Source organism: Ambystoma mexicanum, chromosome 11 (assembly GCF_040938575.1).
Source record: "Ambystoma mexicanum isolate Mex_15411 chromosome 11, UKY_AmexF1_1, whole genome shotgun sequence".
In the NCBI taxonomy this organism is placed as follows: Eukaryota; Metazoa; Chordata; class Amphibia; order Caudata; family Ambystomatidae; genus Ambystoma; species Ambystoma mexicanum.
Genome location: NC_090934.1, coordinates 690288026 through 690307676, shown reverse-complemented (window position 1 = coordinate 690307676; position 19651 = coordinate 690288026).

Here is a 19651-nt window from a genome sequence, read left to right as displayed (position 1 = left end):
TGCCCAGGACACCTGCAGAAAGGCAGGCTGCCATCCTCGATTTCTACGGTGTGGCACAATTCCCAAAAGTGCTAGCTGCCATTGACTGCACCCATGTGGCAATACGTCCCCCCAGGGCATCTGAGCACATCTATAGGAACCGCAAGCACTGGCATTCCATCAACGTGCAGGTAGTATGTAATGCTAAGGGAATCATCACCTCAGTATATGCCAACTATCCAGGGTCCACCCACGACAGCTTCATTTACCGAATGTCTACCCTAAGCCGGGACCTAGAAGCTGGGCGGCATGGCGATACATGGCTGCTTGGTGAGTATGAATGCCACTGCACATGCATGCATGTCAGATGCAGAGTTATGTCACTACCCCACTAATGATACCCATCACCTCCTCACCAGGGGACAGTGCCTACCCTCTGAGCACCCACATGATGACGCCAATTCGGAACCCCATCACGCCTCCAGAGGTAAGATACAACACAGCCCATATTGCAACCCGGGGCATAGTGGAGCGCACATTCGGACTGCTCAAGTCACGCTTTCGCTCCCTTGACCGTTCTGGCGGGCAGCTGTTATATGCGCCCCCAGTAGTGTGCAGGATCATAGTGGCAGCATGTGTCCTGCACAATGTTGCAACATGCCGGGGCCTGGCCGTGGACATGGTGGTGCCCCCACATCCCCAACCACATGCACGGCCGCTGCGCATGTGAGGGGAGAGGGCACGGGGTGAGGCAGCCCGTACGCAGCTGGTGGCTAATTACTTCACATAGAAATCACACCCCAGTGGAGTGCACACAGGCCTGGCACATACCATCTGATAAGCAATGATGACTCGACCTGACAATTAAGACGAACAAAGGGACTGTCAACTGTCAGAACCATAGCAGCCTGAGATTGTTCATGTGGAAGTGTCACAATGTGTGCATCCCTACCTACACAAACACCACCAATGCAGTGTCATGAAAAGACACTTCCATGCTGCAGAAATGAATACCCACTTGCAAAATACTACATGAAAACAGTGCCATGTCACCCACCCCCTCCCCGGCACGGCCACACAACACACCATGGCATGTCATGCAATGTGAGAGGAAAGAAATTAATCCCCACAACATGCCCCAAGTGTCAACAGCTACAGTGTCCCTAATGGAAATATGTCCACACATGAAATGCTCACAGTAATGCAGGACCTACAACCCACATTACCAAATACTTACCAAGAATACCAATCACCTACACAACCTCCAACCTACCTTAAACATGACATTACAGACTTAAAAATTAGCTAGCCTCACCACCTGATGATGACAGCCCTCCGAACACTTCCAAGTATACAGTGTTAGCGCCACGCAAGAGTGTAGGTGCACTGCTTACAACATGGACTCCAGTTCCAAGGTGGACCGCATTGTGAAGACATGTGGAATGGACCTGCAAATATGGAGGATGAGATGGATGCAGAGGCACATATCAATACACCACGCAGTGTACAATACAACAACAATATGCACTATGAATGTATACACAATATTGACTACAGACTGCCCACACAGCTCATGGGAGTCCAATGTCACCATGTACGTCAATGTCACTTGGGCACACCCTTTGCAAGCCCATGGAAACGGGAAGCAGGAGGGGTGTGTGTGACAAAAACCCAAGAATCTGAACCAAATCCATGACAAGCCTGCATGTGCCCAACCACAATGCAGCGTATGCCCACGGGAGCCACACAAGGCAACACACTGTCCCAAAAAAATAAAATATTTAAAAAAAAAAAAAAAAATCAAAAATGCCCATTAATGGGCCTGGGGGGTGTGGGGGAGGCCACCCAGGAGGTCCGAGGACAGGGTGCACACCAAAACCCACCTGTGTGGATCTTGCTGAAAAAAACACCTCCATAGGCTCATGGCCTACACGGCTACCCTATTGTGGGAGTATCACTGCTGTCGCTATCCTCACCCTCTGCAGCTGCATCAGGAGGTGGTGGCACTATGGGAGGCAGCCCACGCAAAGCCCTAGTCTGTTCCTCCATGGCTGCAAGCATGCGGGTGTGGTAGGTCTCGTTCTGGAGGATAAGTGTGCGGAGGTCCCCATGCAACAACTCACGGGATGCCCGGACCTCCGCCCTAGATGCCTGCATCTCAGCTGAGAGCGTACGGGTGAGATGCTCCAGCTGCTGTTCTGTCCTTCGGTTTGTTGAAGCCTCAAGCTCAACAAGAGTCGTCCTGAGGTGAAGGAGTTGCAGCCTCAGGGCTTCCCTGTGGCCCTGGGACTCTATGGAGATGGCTTCATGCAGAGTCGCCAGTGCCGCCCGCCTGTCCCTGTCGGACGCCAACATGTCCTCCCTGTGTGACTGGCAGATGGAGTCGGTTGCCTGCTGTAGTCGCTCCATCAGCCTTTCGGGGGGGACAATGGAAGTGGCCACCCTATCCATGGCCTGAGCCATCATCTCTGATGATGCTGCCTGTTGGGTTGCCATACCATAAATGGATTGCTCCCATGCGGTATTGCCAGGTAGCGTACGGCCACCACGTCGTCGGGCACCACACCTGTCTGGGGCAAGGCGAACTGCGCCTTGCTGTGCCGGCACTGCCTGAGGCTGCAGGACTGCATTCCCCCTCTGATCTGCTGGCCCAGGAACAGGATCAGATGTCGCGGAGTGTGACCCTGCATCTGTAACCACCAAAGGCGTACCTGCCAACAATGACATCCCCATTGAGGGTTCTAACCCTGGTGCAGGTGGGTCGGACAGAACAGAATCCCTACCAGGAACATTCACCTGCGACGGCACGTAGGTCTCATCATCCGAATCGATACCTGAGTACAGCTCGGGGGAGGTGCAGCCAGAGACACCCCTTGAGAGCACGACCTGCAGCAGTTGTGGGTTCTCACCCACCACCACACCACGTCCCTCACTGGTAGTCGGTCGGCCCTCAGACCCCTCCTGGGTCTGCACCATCTCCACAACCCCAGCAGTATCAATTGCGTCTTCCCCTGCAAAGACATAAAAGAAAACAAATGGAAACAGGCATTAGCACTATGGCACACAATTAGGGCTGAGAGGATACAGAAACAGTACTTGATTGACACATGTCTCACATGACTAAAACTCTCCCATGCATGCACCGTCACTGCGTGTGATGGGGACGCAGATGGCACACATTGATGACACCAAGATGGAAGATGAACACATTTGATGCATGCTGCCTAGCAATGGCATCACACATTGGCCAGTGATTGGCAGGTCAAATACACATGCCATCACACAGATGGCATGTACCCTAGCCATGAAGTGAAGAGGGAGAGGAGGTCACCAATTGTTCATTCAGTCCAGTTTGTTCATATAATTGATTATTTTCATTGTAATGGTTCAAATGTTTAACCTGCAGCTGCCAGTCAAAAATGGTCCTATAGCACAGGGACATGTCCAAACTAATCATGTCCACGAAACTGAGCCAGTCCACTGTACCATAGCCATGTCAGACTTGTGACAATAGGACTGAGAAATCCCGAGTAAAAGTGGTGGTATGCAAACAATCTGCCTGAATAAACAGAGGTAAATAAGCAACAGTGTTGTGGCAAGATGACACTCCAAGGGCAACTGGCGTGGTGTTGGGCTGGATGTCTAATGTTGGCTGAAGGGATGCTGCTATACCCAAATGCTGTTGCCAAGAATGTATAGGAAGAGGCAAATGGGTGAGCTGAACCACTCAGGCACACACACCCTCACCTGGCACCCAAACAGAAGCCCTCCCACACACACCATGCACATGGATGACACACACATGCATGTGCACTCACCGGACAATGCCTCGTAATCTGCCAGTTCTCCCACGCCTTGGATCTGTTCCTCCGTGACGTAGGTCCCAGCAACCTGCTCATGTGGAGTGAGTTCTATGTCGTCTGCTGGAGACCCACCTCCAGTCACTAGAGTTGCAGCATGACTTGAGGCCAGCTTATTCTTTGCCCTGCGCTTCAGGTCATTCCAGCACTTGTAGCATTCATTAGCTGTGTGCCTCACGATTCCAAGGGCACTTATGATGTCCGCAATGGTCTGCCAGGTGTGGTCTTGGATCCTGCAACAATCACCATTTCGCGGTCATGTGCGGACACATACTCTACAAGTGCATTCAGCTCAACCTCATTGAAGCTGGGCTTCCTTGACGGGCCGGACTGTGTAGCCGTGTCTGGGGCAACAGCCTCTACTGGACGAGCACTCTTCCTCTTCTGCTTGGAAGGTGGTGGGGATCCTGAGTGTCCTACGCCGCTCTGGACACTAGGGGCAGGAGCGTGGGATTGCACACTCAGCATGGGAGTTGGTGCAGGCATTACCTCAAGTGTGATGGTGTCAGGGGGAATGTCAGCATGAAGGACTTGGACCGACACTGTCCTGGATGGGTGTGTGAGAGGTGGGGTGGATGGAGCCGCAGCTGCCCCTGCAGCCTCCCCAGACTGCCTACGCGGGGCAGCAGATGAGCTAGCTGCCCCTGATCCACGTGGCCTGATGACACCAACGTTCACCGGCGCACGTGGCCTAGACCTGCTGACCTGGAAGTCAGCCATGGAGTCACCCTGTGCCAGGTCTGGTTCCACAGTGGGCTGGTCCAACAAGGGCTGAGCATGGATGGTGTCAGCCACGGTAACCTCAACCGGGGGGGGGCATGGGTGTCCCTGACTGCTCCTCCACACATGGGGGGCTAGGGGCACCCTGCAAGTCATGGCCACGTCCCCTACTGGATCCACCACGGCCACCACTTGGGGCTCGGCCACCTTTGCCACCCTTACGGCTTGTTCGCCTCCCAGCCATGGCACTGATGTTATTGTGCGTATGGGAGTCGATGTGAACTATTGTCCTGGGCAATTGGGGGTCAAAGGGGTTGGGTACCAGATGGTAATCGTACCCTAGTGCTCTAGCAAGGCTGTATGTCACCCCTGGGGAAAGATGACGGGTCACGCAATGCACAGGCACCCCAAACAAGCAAAGTAAGGTGCATGCAACCCCTCCTAGACCACGTGCGTGGAAAAATAAACCTGCACTACGCTGTGGCACCCAGGAACACAAGAATGAACGTATGCATGTCACACGCAGCCTAGAATGACCTCTGAAGGAGTCATCGACACACGGGGCAAGCACAGATGTTAAATACGTGCGCGACTCACCGTCTGCCAGGAACAAAAGCGTGAAAAATATGCGAGTGTGCGCGTTGGCAACGCCCCCGCCAAAAGAAGAATTGTACAGTGTCTGAGGAGACAGGACAAAAGTAGTAGGGAACGCTGTTTGAGGAAACAGGCCCAGGAAAAAGAGGAAAAGAGAAAAAGCTGTCAGAGGTAACAGGGAGTACGAACTGGAAACGCCGTGAAGTAAATCGCGTGTGAACCGACAAGAAGTACAGATTTCACCCACTCGCTCTCCACGAAAAGCACGTACAAGGAAATGGCGTTCTACACGTACCTTTTATACACACGTCACAGATGCGCATACGCGATGAGGCCATTTCCACCAATTACGCGCTTTGACACTCGGACGTGTATCTCTTCATTTTTACACGCGCCATTCTCTACGGCCATGTGCGTGATGTCACAGCTGCGCATGGTGGCCTTTGGCCCAATGAAATCGCTTTTGCGAGCACACGTGGTAAAACTGCATGTCCGAGTATCATCGCGTGTAATCGGAGGGAAGTGAGCGTACACGCGATTGGCCTGGGTACGTGTATTTCTGGGGTGCGCAGGAAGTTCCACACGCGATTGGTGAAAATCCACGTGTGCTCTGTCACCACGTATAATGAGGGAAACACCCGCGCGCCTCACGTCACAGACGCGCTCACGCGCTAAGGGCCTTTGGTCCAATGAAATCGCATATGCGTGCTGAGGTGCATACGCGCTAAAGGGCCTTTCCTCGATTTACATGCAGACGTACAGGATTTTCACGTGCCAAATCACTCCGTATCAAGCTGGCCACGCGTAAGCAACGGAAGACTACGCTCCTGCCCAAAGGCCGAATTACTGCCCCCAGAGCCCCGAGCAGCCTCCCACGAGCCATCTACTGCTGCCTGCCTGCCTGCTGCCACCGTGCCCTGCCATTTGGTGCCTGCACATCAGCCATCTGCAGGGGTCCATTTGCTGTGTCCACCCCTGCTGGAACAGAAGACTCCCGACTGGGATACCATCGCTCCACAGCCCAGCCCCAGGACCCAGTTGCCCAACCACTCCTGCCTCTGGGGTTGCCATGTCGGGCACTGCAACATCTGGCACCACTGGCAACCCCCGGCCAGAGAGGCAGAGGGGCACCAGCTTCACTGCCACCGAAGTTGGTGTCCTGGTGGAGCAAGTCCTGGGGCAGTATGATGCCCTCTTCGGAAGTAAGCGCGGCAACAAGGAAGGACGGACTCGGATCTGGACGGACATCGTGACTGCCATCAACACAGAAGGGATGGCAGTCCGCGACTACCAACATGTCAAGAAGCGCTGGGATGACTGCAGGTCCAGTACCCTCTTGAAGGCCCGGCGCCTCGTGGAGGGGGGCCGGGGCCGCATGAGTACCATCCAGATGAGGGTCCTGGAACGCGTAGGCCCAGCGCTCCACGCCCAGATCCTTGAGAGGCAGACCCGTCTGGAGTTGAGCGGTAAGTGGCCAAGCATTGCGGTGTGAGACAGGGCATGTTGCAGTGTGCTGGTTATCTGATACTTGCCTGTATGTGTGACATAGGCCATGTATGCATGTGTGTGTGCAGTGACGTCATGCATGTGAGACCAGTAATGTGTGAACCACACGGTTGGTACATGTGTTCAAATCCTTGTATCCACTGTGTCTTTGGTGTACGAGGCCAGATGGATGAAACTAGGGTGAAGTGTGTGCATGTGATAGGCATGGCCCATGATGCATGTGAGTTCCAAAACAACAGTGTATGTTTCAAGAATCACTTGGACATGTATGCTAATGTCCATAGCCTGCGCCATGACTGTTACCGCATGTGTTTTACCTGCACTGAGCTATGTGTTGTGGAGGGACATGATGGAAGTGATCTTTGACAGTGCCACTCATCTGCTATTGCTTCCTGTCTAGGGGACCATTGTACAGTACCCTGATGCTTGTGTTCTATGTCTCCCTCTACACAGCGCCACGTGAAGAAGAGGGCGGAGACGGCTCTGTGGAGCAAAGCGGCGGGGATGCCCCCACGGCTGCAGCGGAAGGGGTGGGTGAGCCCCCACAGGGGCTTGCAACGGTGGAAGATGGGGTGGAGCCATCCAGGTTGGTGGTTTCCACAGAGGAGGAGGAGGCCGCTACTGAGGTGCACATGGGGCCTGGTGGGGGCATCCCTGCTGGTGCAAGTGTTGCAGTCCAGGGGCAGGAGGCAGCACAGGTCGCCGTGGAGGGGCCTGTGCATGTCACTGTCCCTGACACTGTGACTGCACCACCATGCACCAGCAGGGATGCCCCATCCCAGGCCCGTCCGCAGGTAGGGGGGATGTCCATGTCATCTGACTCCCCTCCACCTGCGGACGAGGGGACCCCTGGCCGTATGGAGAAGGTCCTGATTGGTGTCGCGTTGCGCACAGGTGCAATTTGTGATGAGGTGCGTGCTTCCCGGGAGGAGCATGCACGTCATCACGGAGAGCACTGTGCCGACATGGCCCAGTTGGGAACGGCCATGGTCGGGGGTTTCCTACATGTGTCGGCCAATCTGGCGACCCTCTCCTCCTCTGTGGAGACTATGCACCAGTCGTTCTCCATGCCGTCTTCCGGCCCAGATGCCACCAGGGCCCCCTGTGGACCTGCCCCGACCAATGCAGCTGGCTCGGTGGGGATCCCATCCCTGCCACAGTCAGGAGTCGGAGGTCCAGCAGGGGTGGACACACCAGCAACTGGACCCCAGCAGATGGATGATGTGACGGCATCATCGGGCAGGGCACGTGCACGACGGCGTCGGTGGATACCATCAGCCTGGATGCCGTCATGCACAGGCAGTTGCGTCGGAGGCAGCGGCAGGCTCGACGTGGGAGGCATCATGGCTCGGGACCATCAACATCAGGGGTGCAGGCATCGGCCGGAGGGCAGGAGAACCCTGGAATGGGAGTGGCTTCCGTGTGGGAGCGGTTGGGCCAGCAGATAGGTGCGGAGCGGCAGCGGGCAGAGGAGGAACGGCTCACAATGGTCAGGGCCGAGAACTCCATGCGGAGGGTGCTGAGGCGGGCTGAGTGCCTCGAGGGTCTTCGCAGGGAGTTGGAGCTGGACACTGCTTTATCCCTGAAAGACCCCGGGGCCAGGGAACATGCCCGCCTCTAAGCCATTGAACAGGAGTTCGATGATGCCCTGGCCCATGACAACATCCAGTGAGCCGTTGGACTAGCCCGCTGCCCATGTAAATAGTTATGTAGTTAGTGTTAGGTTTCCTTTGTTTTTGCATTTTCATTGGACCTTTTGGACAATGGGCCACATTTTTGTATATAGTTATTTTTTGTTAGGTAGTGTTGTTAGATAGGTTTCATTTCTTTTGTTGGGATCATGGACCCTGGCTTGTTCACCAGTACATAGTTCACTGTTGGATTTTCTTTTCTTTTTACAATTTACCCATGGAGCAATGGCTTTCAATTATAATTTCCCATTGGATTTTCTTTTGTGGACTTTGAATTTGGACACCATTTCTTTGGATTCAGATTTTTGGTTTTGCATTTTTTCATGGACATGCTTCTTTTTACTTTTTTTACATTCCCATTTCTGTTAGTTTATTTTTGATTCAATTCATGTTTCCTTTAATACATATTTTTTGAACAAACTTCAATGTGTAGTATCATCTCATTGGTTTCATGCATATCATGACATGGGTTTTGAGATTCACTGACACCCATTGGTGTATGTGAGGGACATGTGTTCGTTTCCAAACTTGCAATTGCTGTTCTATCATGTTATTGCCATTTCTGAGTGGGTGGATGCAATACTCGGGTGGGTGTTTTGCATTTGGAGGCTGACGATAGGGAGCAGGGATCTAGATTGTGATGACATGTTGGCTGGGGAACATGAGTTGGACATGAGTGGGGGCCTGCTGGCAGGTGCCCCACAGTGCTGGGGGGTGGGGGTGCAGGGGAACATGAGTTGGACATGAGTGGGGGCCTGCTGGCAGGTGCCCTACAGTGCTGGGGGGTGGGGGTGCAGGGGAACATGAGTTGGACATGTGTGGGGGCCTGCTGGCAGGTGCCCCACAGTGCTGGGGGGTGGGGGTGGTGGGAGACATGAGTTGGACATGAGTGGGGGCCTGGTGGAGGCTGCCCCTGCACTGCTGGGGGGTGGGGGTAATAGGGGACATGAGTGGGGGCCTGGTGGAGGCTGCCCCTGGTGGCTGGGGGGTGGGGGTGGTGGGAGACAGGAGTGGGAGCCTGGTGGAGGGTGCCCCTGACTGCTGGGGGGTAGGGGGTGCAGGGAGACATGAGTGGGGGCCTGGTGGAGGCTGCCCCTGCACTGCTAGGGGGTGGGGGTGGTGGTAGACATGGGTGGGGCCCTGGTGGAGGCTGCCCCTGCACTGCTGGGGGATGGGGGTGCAGGGAGACAGGAGTGGGGGCCTGGTGGAGGCTGCCCCTGCACTGCCGGGGGGTGGGGGTGATGGGAGACATGAGTGGGGGCCTGGTGGAGGCTGCCCCTGCACTGCTGGGGGGTGTTGGTGGTGGTAGACATGGGTGGGGCCCTGGTGGAGGCTGCCCCTGCACTGCTGGGGGGTGGGGGTGGTGGGAGACATGAGTGGGGGCCTGGTGGAGGCTGCCCCTGGTGGCTGGGGGGTGGGGGTGGTGGTAGACATGAGTGGGGGCCTGGTGGAGGCTGCCCCTGCACTGCTGGGGGGTGGAGGTAATAGGGGACATGAGTGGGGGCCTGGTGGAGGCTGCCCCTGGTGGCTGGGGGGTGGGGGTGGTGGTAGACATGAGTGGGGGCCTGGTGGAGGCTGCCCCTGCACTGCTGGGGGGTGGGGGTAATAGGGGACATGAGTGGGGACCTGGCTTTCTTTTATACATGATCACCTGGCTCACACTGCCTGTGAATTGCAGCACAAACTCTTAGACCCCAACCCACCTACAACAAGCCTACAGTAGAACATATTGTTCTCTTCAAAAAAGCACCACTTGACACATGCACTCCCAGTCCATAGATAAAGTACAGGGGCCAAGTGAACACAAGCAGATGAGTGTTCCCTTTAACCCTCAAATACATGAAGAGCCATGCATACCCCGCAACTAAGGAAATGAACAGGATCCATACACCTTCCACCCACAACTGTGCTTCCTTCCGAATATCTGTGCACATCCTATCAGCATCCCTAATCTCTAGTGGCAGAACGTGGAGAGCACCTTGGCATTCATGGCTGGGTGAAGGACACAGAGTAGTCGGGTGGGATTGTCTAGTGCATGCACAGGATGCTGAGGGGAGAATCTCCAGCAAACCCTGGGAACTGGCTAGAGATGGGGCTGGGGCGTCGACCTGACAGCTCGATGTGAGGGAAGGCTTGCAAGAGAAGTGCAATGATCATATGACCAGGATACACTTTGCAGAAAATGCAGCAGTGGGAAGAGCAGTAGGAGTAAACAGCCATGCAGGGGAGTAGAGTAACATTCTCTTGCGCACCTGGACAGAACATGGTTTCCAACAGAGCTTCTGATTGACACAATCATGGTAAAACACAAGTTCATTGGTTTAAATGGAGAAAAGCCACAATAAATAAACTTTCATGTTTTTCCTATTCATATCTTAGCAAACCAAGTTACCAGGACAATGAGATAGTCTTTTGTATCATAGCAATGGCGTCACCGCAGAGGTTGCACTAGTAACACTAAATGTGCCCAAACCAGAAAATATGATTACAAAATGGTTTTGCACTGGGATCAACACACATCCACTATAATTCATATTAGATTGGGTGGAGTGAGGATTTTATGACAGTTTTTAGTTTTTTGCATTGTCTCCAGAAAACAAAAACCTGATTTTGGGTCAACATCTAGTAAAACCAAAATATAACATAAGTGGTAGGAATTTGTTAATCAATACAGAAACATTCTGGAAACAATGGGCTCTACAAAGAAGGAGATTATTTGCAATTAAAGCTTTACTATTAATACCATTAGGTTGGATAGTAAAGCTCCTTGACTTCCTAGCACCATTCAATCTGGATGATCACTCATTGCTGCTTGAGAGGTTAAGGAAGATTGTTAACTGCTCGGAGTCCTCTGTGTCCTGGATGGCCTCCTTTCTTGGGCCTCGAAATGCAAGGGTGTCTGTTGATGGCTTTATGGCACCCCCTGAGCCATTGTTTCGTGGTGTTCGCCATGGTGTAGGTCCTTCTACCACCATATTCAATATGTATACTCAGACTTGCTGGGTAGTCTCAGAGTAAAATATGCCAACTATGCTGACAACACCGAGCTGGTCTTTGAGTTGTCAGGGAACCATTACCTGAACACTACTAAGATTTAATCAAAATCGGATGGCCATTAACTCCCTGGCACTTAAGAACAATAAAACAAAGATGATGATTGTATGCTCGGCCCAACGTATGAAGAAGCTGGATGCCAACTATTGCCAGTTCAAAATTGCTTACTGTGTTATTCCAGTAATACATTTTGTGAAATCTTTAGGAGACTATCTTGACTCATGACTTACTGTGAAAAGGCATGTGGCACGTGTCAAACCTACCTGGGCTTTTACCACCAAATCGGTCCGATAAATTAAGCTGTATCTGTCTAGCAATAATATGTGTTTGGTGGCATGTGCTCTAGTCAACTCCAAAATTGACATTTGCAGCAGCTTACTGGTGGCCCCTTCAAATGCCAATTTAAAACTGTACAGGTGGCCCAAAATGGAGCAGTGAGAGCCGTATTTGTGGGCTGAGCAGGACTGACCATGTCACAGAGGGAAGAGGATCCCTCCACTGGCTGCCCGTCCATCATCGGATTTCACATAAAATCTTCCCTCTTACTCTTACATGTCTTGTTAGTAAGGCACCTGGCTATTTAGTGAAACGACCTGGGTTAAACTGAAAACTTTTTCGGTGATACCGGTTTTGATGCATGTGCGCCTCGCTTGTGGAATTCTCTTCCCTCTAATCTACTTGCCACTACATCCCTTTCAGCTTTAAGAAAGCCATAAAAACCCACATTTTAATTCCAATGTGTAATTTGATCTCTTGCTCCTTGTGACTTTCTGTTCCTGGATTCTGGCTCCCCTCTCTGGATTGTTTGTCTTTTGTGTGTGCACTGAGGCCTATGGGCGTGCTGCACATTACAAGTAATAAGATAATAATAATAATATTATGTTATAACAGAGCTTAAAGGGTGGAATTTAGCAGGAAGTGCTATATAAAATGTATTATTACAAACGTATTACAAACCAAACATAATAAATGTATTAAAGCAAATTCATGAAATTTCAGAGAATATACCTGTGAAGAGCTGTATAGGGTAAAAGTAAAAAGTAATGCAAGTCAATAAAAGAGAATAAATGCAAAAAAAACAAGTAGAAAAATGAATAGTCAGTTCCTCATAGTATGCAAACACATAGATAAGAAAACATAGAAATAGTTGTGTAAGCATGAGGGTTTAGTGATGACAGGAACAGCAGGATCCCACATTGGGATGCCTCTGCATGGCCACCCGGCGCCTTCCACTTACACTACACAGAATAAGATCAGGCAATGCAGGCTTATTTTGGGTGGTGCCTCCCCCTTCTTCAGCCTGGAGTGATCAGGTGGTGGATCATGCTACTACTGGACTGGGGGGGGGGGTCAGGCTAGTGCTATGGGGTCCAGCACTAGTTATGTGGGCGCACTGAAAAACCCAGATAATTGCCACCCACTGCATAATGGGTGTTAGTGTATCATTGCATGTAGCTCAATGCTGCAACTAGCTAAACAATAGTGCCCTTAGGTAATGAGGCCCCAAAGAGAAATGGACATTACAGCGCTAAAACAGATATTAAATATGAGCACATTTTGGGATTTTCTTTTTACAGATTTAACAAATTGGAGCTCCTAGATGCAATTCAGTTCTTTAAAGCAGCTTTTAGTGAAATTTGGCCCGTGTGTTGTAGATTACAAAAGACCCAAGAAATACCATGGAGAAGCTGAGGCAGAAGTCGCCTATGCACGTGATTATGGCATCTAGAGAGGAACGCACTCCTGGCACAGATTGCTATGAAGAACAGCATCATTATAATTATAAAACATATAAAAAATAGTTATCAGCTCAGCTGCCTAGAATTATGAGTGCAGCCGGCTCGTTCCCTGCACAACGTCTGCAGCAGTTTTGCTTGACTGAGCTATGTGCACCTGATGAGTGCGCAACAAAATTACCTCCACTCTGCAGCTGCGGCGCTGAGGCGCTCACACATCTCGAATGAGCTCTCGGAATGAGGATTTTTTTTTTAAGCTTATGATGTATTTGTTCAATTCCTTCTGCTTAATTTACACATTATCTTATTTGTGAACATCTCAAAAAGTTGCCATTTCATTGAACATCCTGATGCGCTTGAAGTAGTCGCGGCAGAAGGAATCGTGGGCCCCGGCGTGGTTTGCATCAACCAATACAGTTTATTGTGTCAAGAAATCAGTCTGCCAATCTTTGCAAAGTGATTTTCTAATCAATTACAATTCCGCATGGCTCTGCCTTGATTGGCAGCGTGATGTGTAGCCATAATAAGTAAGGTCCAACGCCAATCATTATCACGCCGAGGCTTTTTGAGCGGACATCGTTGAACCATTACAACATTTGAATGCTGCACACAGTCAAGCAGTCAAGATGAAGGTTGCGTGAGGCTACAGTAATAGGGTAAATCTGTCACTGTCTCGACCAAGAAAACGCATCGATTTATTTTCATGGTTTTATACCATACCTTCTTCTTCTTCTTCTAAGGGTGACTCCAGAACCCCAGAGCCAGCGATTTCTATCTAATTAGATGATGTTCGCCAAAATAAGCACCAATCAGCCAACCATCCCCACTAGATCTCATCCCACTTCCCTGTCTCCCGCACAAACTGAAGCCGGAACCTACGTTGATCATCCACCACCCCTCTTTTCCAACTGAACAGATCAGATGACCCCTGTACAACCACCCCAATGCCACTCACCCTGACTCTGAGCGATTCCCGCTGCACATGAAACTTGGGATTCCTAGGAAGACAGGTGCACTGTTTAGATTGTCCTGAAAAACGAGGAATATTAGAGTCCGGCCTGCTGTGAGGTGCTCCTCTACCCAACAAACTGATGGCAATCAAAGGTCTGTTTGAAAAGTTCTGTCTTCAGACGATTTGTAAATCCCAGGGGATTCAAATCTGCTCTCAGGTTAGGTTTGAGGTTTATCAGTGTCTAGAGCCTGGCACATCCACTGTTCTGCCTCTGTGATTAAGGCAATTGTAGATCACTATTGGAGCTAGATGATTGAGCAGGACAGAAAGTACTGATTTTGTATTTCTTTTTTTCTGAAGGCATCTTGGGACATTACACTAATAGGCTTTGTGAAAGATGCAGAGCGGTTAGAACACATTTTAGATATGATAGGTAACTAGTAGCTTTCAGGGAGAGTTTTATGTGATTCTGTTTTCTGTAAGGTTTAAGCCAAATCTGGCAACCTGGTTCTGGATGTTCCCTGTGTAAAGGCTTTGCAGGCCAGTGAAAATTATATTTCATCAATCCAGATGAGCCATCACCAGGACTCTGGTGAATTCTGTTCAATTTTCAGTGTGACAGAATGCCATCTGTGAGGGTGGCATAGCCTGAGCTTTTCTGACTTTTAGTAATACAATGATGTGGGTACATATATCTTTGAAAGAAAGGTTTGCTAATCAGATCCTCCTTTTACAATGCGCCTTGCTGAAAAGAATAATGCAAGCATGCAACACAACTGGGTCTAATGATACCACTCAGCATCTGTCTTGTTGTTTAGGAACATGGTAGTTCATAGTGACATATGCATTCCTGCAAACACACTTGTGGAACCAACATCTCCAGAAGCCAGGATCTACCTTTAACCATGGGTAATGCAGATTCTCAACTAAATTGTAAAATGTTGTGCTCCCAGAAGCTGGTGGCAGTTGATTAATAACTAAATATGAGTCATGTCTGCTTATGATATGGTGTCCGCTGGGAAACCATAATTACACTGGCCAACAGTTTTTGGGGTCATTATATTGTCAACTTCCCATCATGGCTTGCTGTGTATTCACTGTTTGGGATTGTTTTCATGCCAGTAAGACACATATTCTCCTCATCGGCACACTTGCTCCTTCCTTTCCTGTCACTCTCTGGCCGGCCTCCCTTGGCCTTCTTCCGCTCCAACCAGTGAGGCTAGAAACCTCGGGTTCATCTTCGACTCCACACTCTCCTTTTCTCCTCACATCTCAGATGTCTCTAAGAAGTCAAACGACCAACTGCACCTCCTCAGAGGTATTTTTCCTTTCTTCTCCTTCCCCCAGAAGCTCACTGTCTCTAGAGGTCTGGTTCTCTCTAGGCTGGACTACTGCAACAGCCTCTTTCTAAACCTGCCTGCTTCTACCCTCTGCCCTCTGCAACTCATCCACAACAGGACTGTGAGACTTGTCCTTGGCCTCAAGCCCAGGGATCATATCTCTCCAGCACTGAAATCTCTGCACTGGCTCCCAGTGGCTGCAAGGATTATGTTCACGACCCTCTGCATTGTCAACAAGGCTTTCAGGGTCCTGGGTCCTCAATACCTCCAACTCTCTCTTCGTAAATACCTTCCTACTCGAGCTCTTTCCTCCTCCACCACCAACTCTCTCAGGGTCAGTCACTTCTCCAAGCAACGAGATGTTGGTAGATCTCTTTCTTCAGCTGGGGCCTCCCTCTGGAACAGCCTCCCTGTCTCTCTGAAACTTGAGGAGAACCATCTACAGTTCCGGAAGCACCTCAACCTTCCTCTTTACTTTTGCTTTCTTTCTTCCTCTCCCCTGCTGATTTCCTGTCTGATACTGCTCTGGTCACCTGGCTACCCTCGGATTTCGGGCCCAGGTCCCTGCCCACCCAGTTGCACATCCACACTGCCTCCCAGCAACCCTTGCAGTTGGGTCTGTATCTGTTTCCCTACAGCCCCCTCCCTGTACTTTTGGACACCTGCTGTCTGCACTTACCCTTGCACCTGCCACCTGCTGGCCGCACTTCTTGTTATTGTTTTGATCCCATGTACAACACTGCCCCTTCCCCTTTCCCTTGGCACTTTTCCCCTCCCCCTCTCCTGCACTTGCATGATCTCAATGTCACTTGGCCTAGTAAGATTGTTGTCTCTGTCCTTCCTCTGTTCCCCCTTCCTTTCCTCATCGTGCCTTGAAACACCTGTTTATAGGTGCGTTAAAAATGCCATATCATATCATATCATGTGGGCTCAGCCCTAGTAAAGGTATTTGTCTTCTTTGGGAACGGTGTGTCACCTTCCAGGAAGATAGTAACTACCCCTTGTGGAGATGGAGAGGTTCAGTGTTTCAAAAGACAGGTTGCCAGGCAAATCTTAATCACACCGGGGTGGTAATTAACATAGACTCTTTGATGTGGGGGAAGATGGTGGAGTTAGGACTCGTGGCCAGCCCCATTTCCTGCAGACAAAGCACTCTGGGTATGGTATCACCAGGCTTAAGATTCTGAAATGGCAGCCAGGGTTGGACCCCTTGCAAATGGCTACAAGATTGCCATTTTAAAGGGGTGATATCTCACCATACTAGTTGAGTCCTCTATGGACTGCTGTAGAAGAATGATTACACCTAAGAAATATGTTGGTAGCACAGTCTGCTCCACAGTCCTATTTCATAGATGTGAAGACAAAGACCTCCAAGAGAAGGGCACGCCTTTTCCGTCAACCATCCCAGAGGAACATTTGGGGTGATCTGCTGGATGGACAGGATACACTTCAAGCTGAGATTAGCGGTACCTAGGAACCTGCTCAATGGAGGTGGCAGCGCCTGCGAGTGCGGCTTAGAAATCTTTCTGGCAAGGAATGCAGAACAAATGGCTTGCCTGGTGCCTGGAGACCCTGGACAGGTTTCAAGCAACCAGAAGTCAAGAAGGAGCTCTGGCACTTACTCCACCAATTCAAGATGCCAACTCAATCCATCATCTGCCGTCCTTCACCTGATTTGAGCCACTCACTGAAACAGAACCACTCCACTTCGTTGGACTGTCTCAAGCTGATTCAACTGTCTCAAAACCTGTGACCCATTGCGAAAACAGACTTAAAATGTCCTCAAAATGTCTTGACACTGACTGAACCGATATAAAGCAAATAGAAGCGGGCTCAATGCCACTGGGCACCAAGAAGTAGAATTAAAGTTATTTGAAGTGGTTCTCTGTTTCAAAGCACCTTAGTGAATAGAAAGGCCCACATCTCTTACAATGTTTAAAGACATCTTCAGTAATCTCTGCGTTGCCGCTGAAATGATTGCCTGTGCACCTCTGACTTCAGCGACAGAGTTTGAGAGAGTGCACCCTTTCATTGCCCTTTCATTACAAATTCTGCATATTCTGTGTCTTCTCTTGTAGGAGTGGGTTATAGTGTTTTTCATGAGTGTGTTTATATTTCTAGTTTAATTAAAGCATCATGTTTTTATTTGGTTGGATACTACAGTACTATTGTTGTTTTGTATGCTTCTGTGGTAGCTCATATCCCTCCTGAAGAGTATATACCCTGCTCTTTGCCTATGCTACCTTTAAGAGGCAAAGGGGTTGTTGGGCTGTAAATGTTTCACCTTTATGATTGCAATCACTGCTGGTTTAGTAGTGTGGAGCTAAGTAGGGGTTGTATCCACTACTCACCCTGTGTTCCTGCAGAGCAGGTGTCGTTTTGGCACATCCAGTTTGAAGGATTGGTAGAATTTTCTGAAGAATGCACAGCTGGAAATGTATACTTTTAACCATAGTGTTGATCTGGGGAACAAATGTGAAGTGTGCATCTAAATTAGCACCCAATTTCTTAACTTGCTGCATTGAAGCAGAGATTGACCCAAGACTAATAATCCAATCAAGCAGTAGTGATTCGGATGCAGACTTTCAACAAGAATTATATTGTCTGTTGCCTGTCAAACAAAGGCCTCTCTCTTTCAACCAATCTCAGAGGAGATCTAGGCAGTATAGCATGGTTTTCTCTGACAGTCCAGTTGTTATTCATTTAAAAGAGGATGTGTGCATAGTCTGAAGGAATTTGTTTAAGAAGCTGGTACTGTCTGAGGGTCTGTACCAGGGATAATATGTGTATGCTGAATATGAGGGGTCGAGTAATGATCGCAGTGGGACACTGTGTGTTATAATGCATGCTGATGAAACAGCTGGGCCAATTTGGACCTATTGGCTTCAATTTTAAAGGAAGGATTGGATTCAATCTAAGACTGTACCTCTTACCCTAGACTATTCTTTGAGCATTTTAGCTAGGAGTCGGTGGTCAGCAATATCTTATGTTTCTGGTAAGGGCAGACAGACCAAAGTGTTCTTCATCAATCAAGTGTGGTGAGGTGTGATTCTCTCATGTCTTCCATGGAAATCTCTGTGCCCCTGCTGAGTCCATAGCTTGGTTATCATTCATACAATAGGCAGGTCATTTTGATATATTATTGCAGTTGTCTGGAGATTGGCCAATAAAATGCCAAGCCACATTAAGACAATACATCCTGACTGGCTCTACTAATGTAGGCCAGTGTAGCCACGTAATGACACTTGGCATGTTTGGTTTACCCTCGATGGAAGAAAAAATGGAATGCCACATTAAGAAAGTATATGCAGTCTGACAACACTAGTGACAGTTGCATATACTTTCTAAAATCTGGCATGGCATTTCTTACTTGACATGAAGGGAAACGCAAACATGGTAAGTGTTATTATGTGGCTACACAGGCCTATATTAAATGTAGGACAATCTATCGACATAACACCAATTCACTTATTATCATCTTTGCTTTACTGTTGATGCACAGTAAATATACCTTACCTAAATTTAGCAGCCTACTCAGTGGGGCCAATACATTTAGGGGTCTGTGCTGGCACACACATGCTCACATTCAAGACTTTCACCTGTGCACTCAAACATTATTCAAACAACTCCTGATATGCACACATACATAAAAACAAACACACTAACATATATGCACACATACATACATACATACATACATACATACATACATACACACACATCACATTAAAAACTCACCTTACCTGCTCGCACCTCGAACATGCACCATGCTGCCACAGAGGAATAGATAGCCCTCTGCTCCTATCCACAATATGAACATGCTGACTGACTGGAGAGTACTCCCCTCCTGTCAATCAGTGTGTCTATGCTGTTTGTGCAGTAATGGGTGGTAGCAGGGGCAGGCCTCACACACCCCGCCGGCTTCCCGGTATCTCATGGTACATTTGTTACTGAGCTCCACATACAAAATAAATGTGTAGCCGAGGATGCATCAGTGGCAGGCAACACAGTCCCCCAAGCAAATAAATCACACAGTTAGATTGTGCTGCCCGCCACTCAGGTGAGGGGGCAGCACCCCAGCACTCATAGTGATGAATTGCCACTTACAGGAGCACTTGCACAACCCCAAAACCCAATGAGAGCGATCGTGAGAGGGGCACATAGAACCCACTTCCTGGTGCTTATAATCATAATGCTTATGCATCTAGGGAAGTATTCC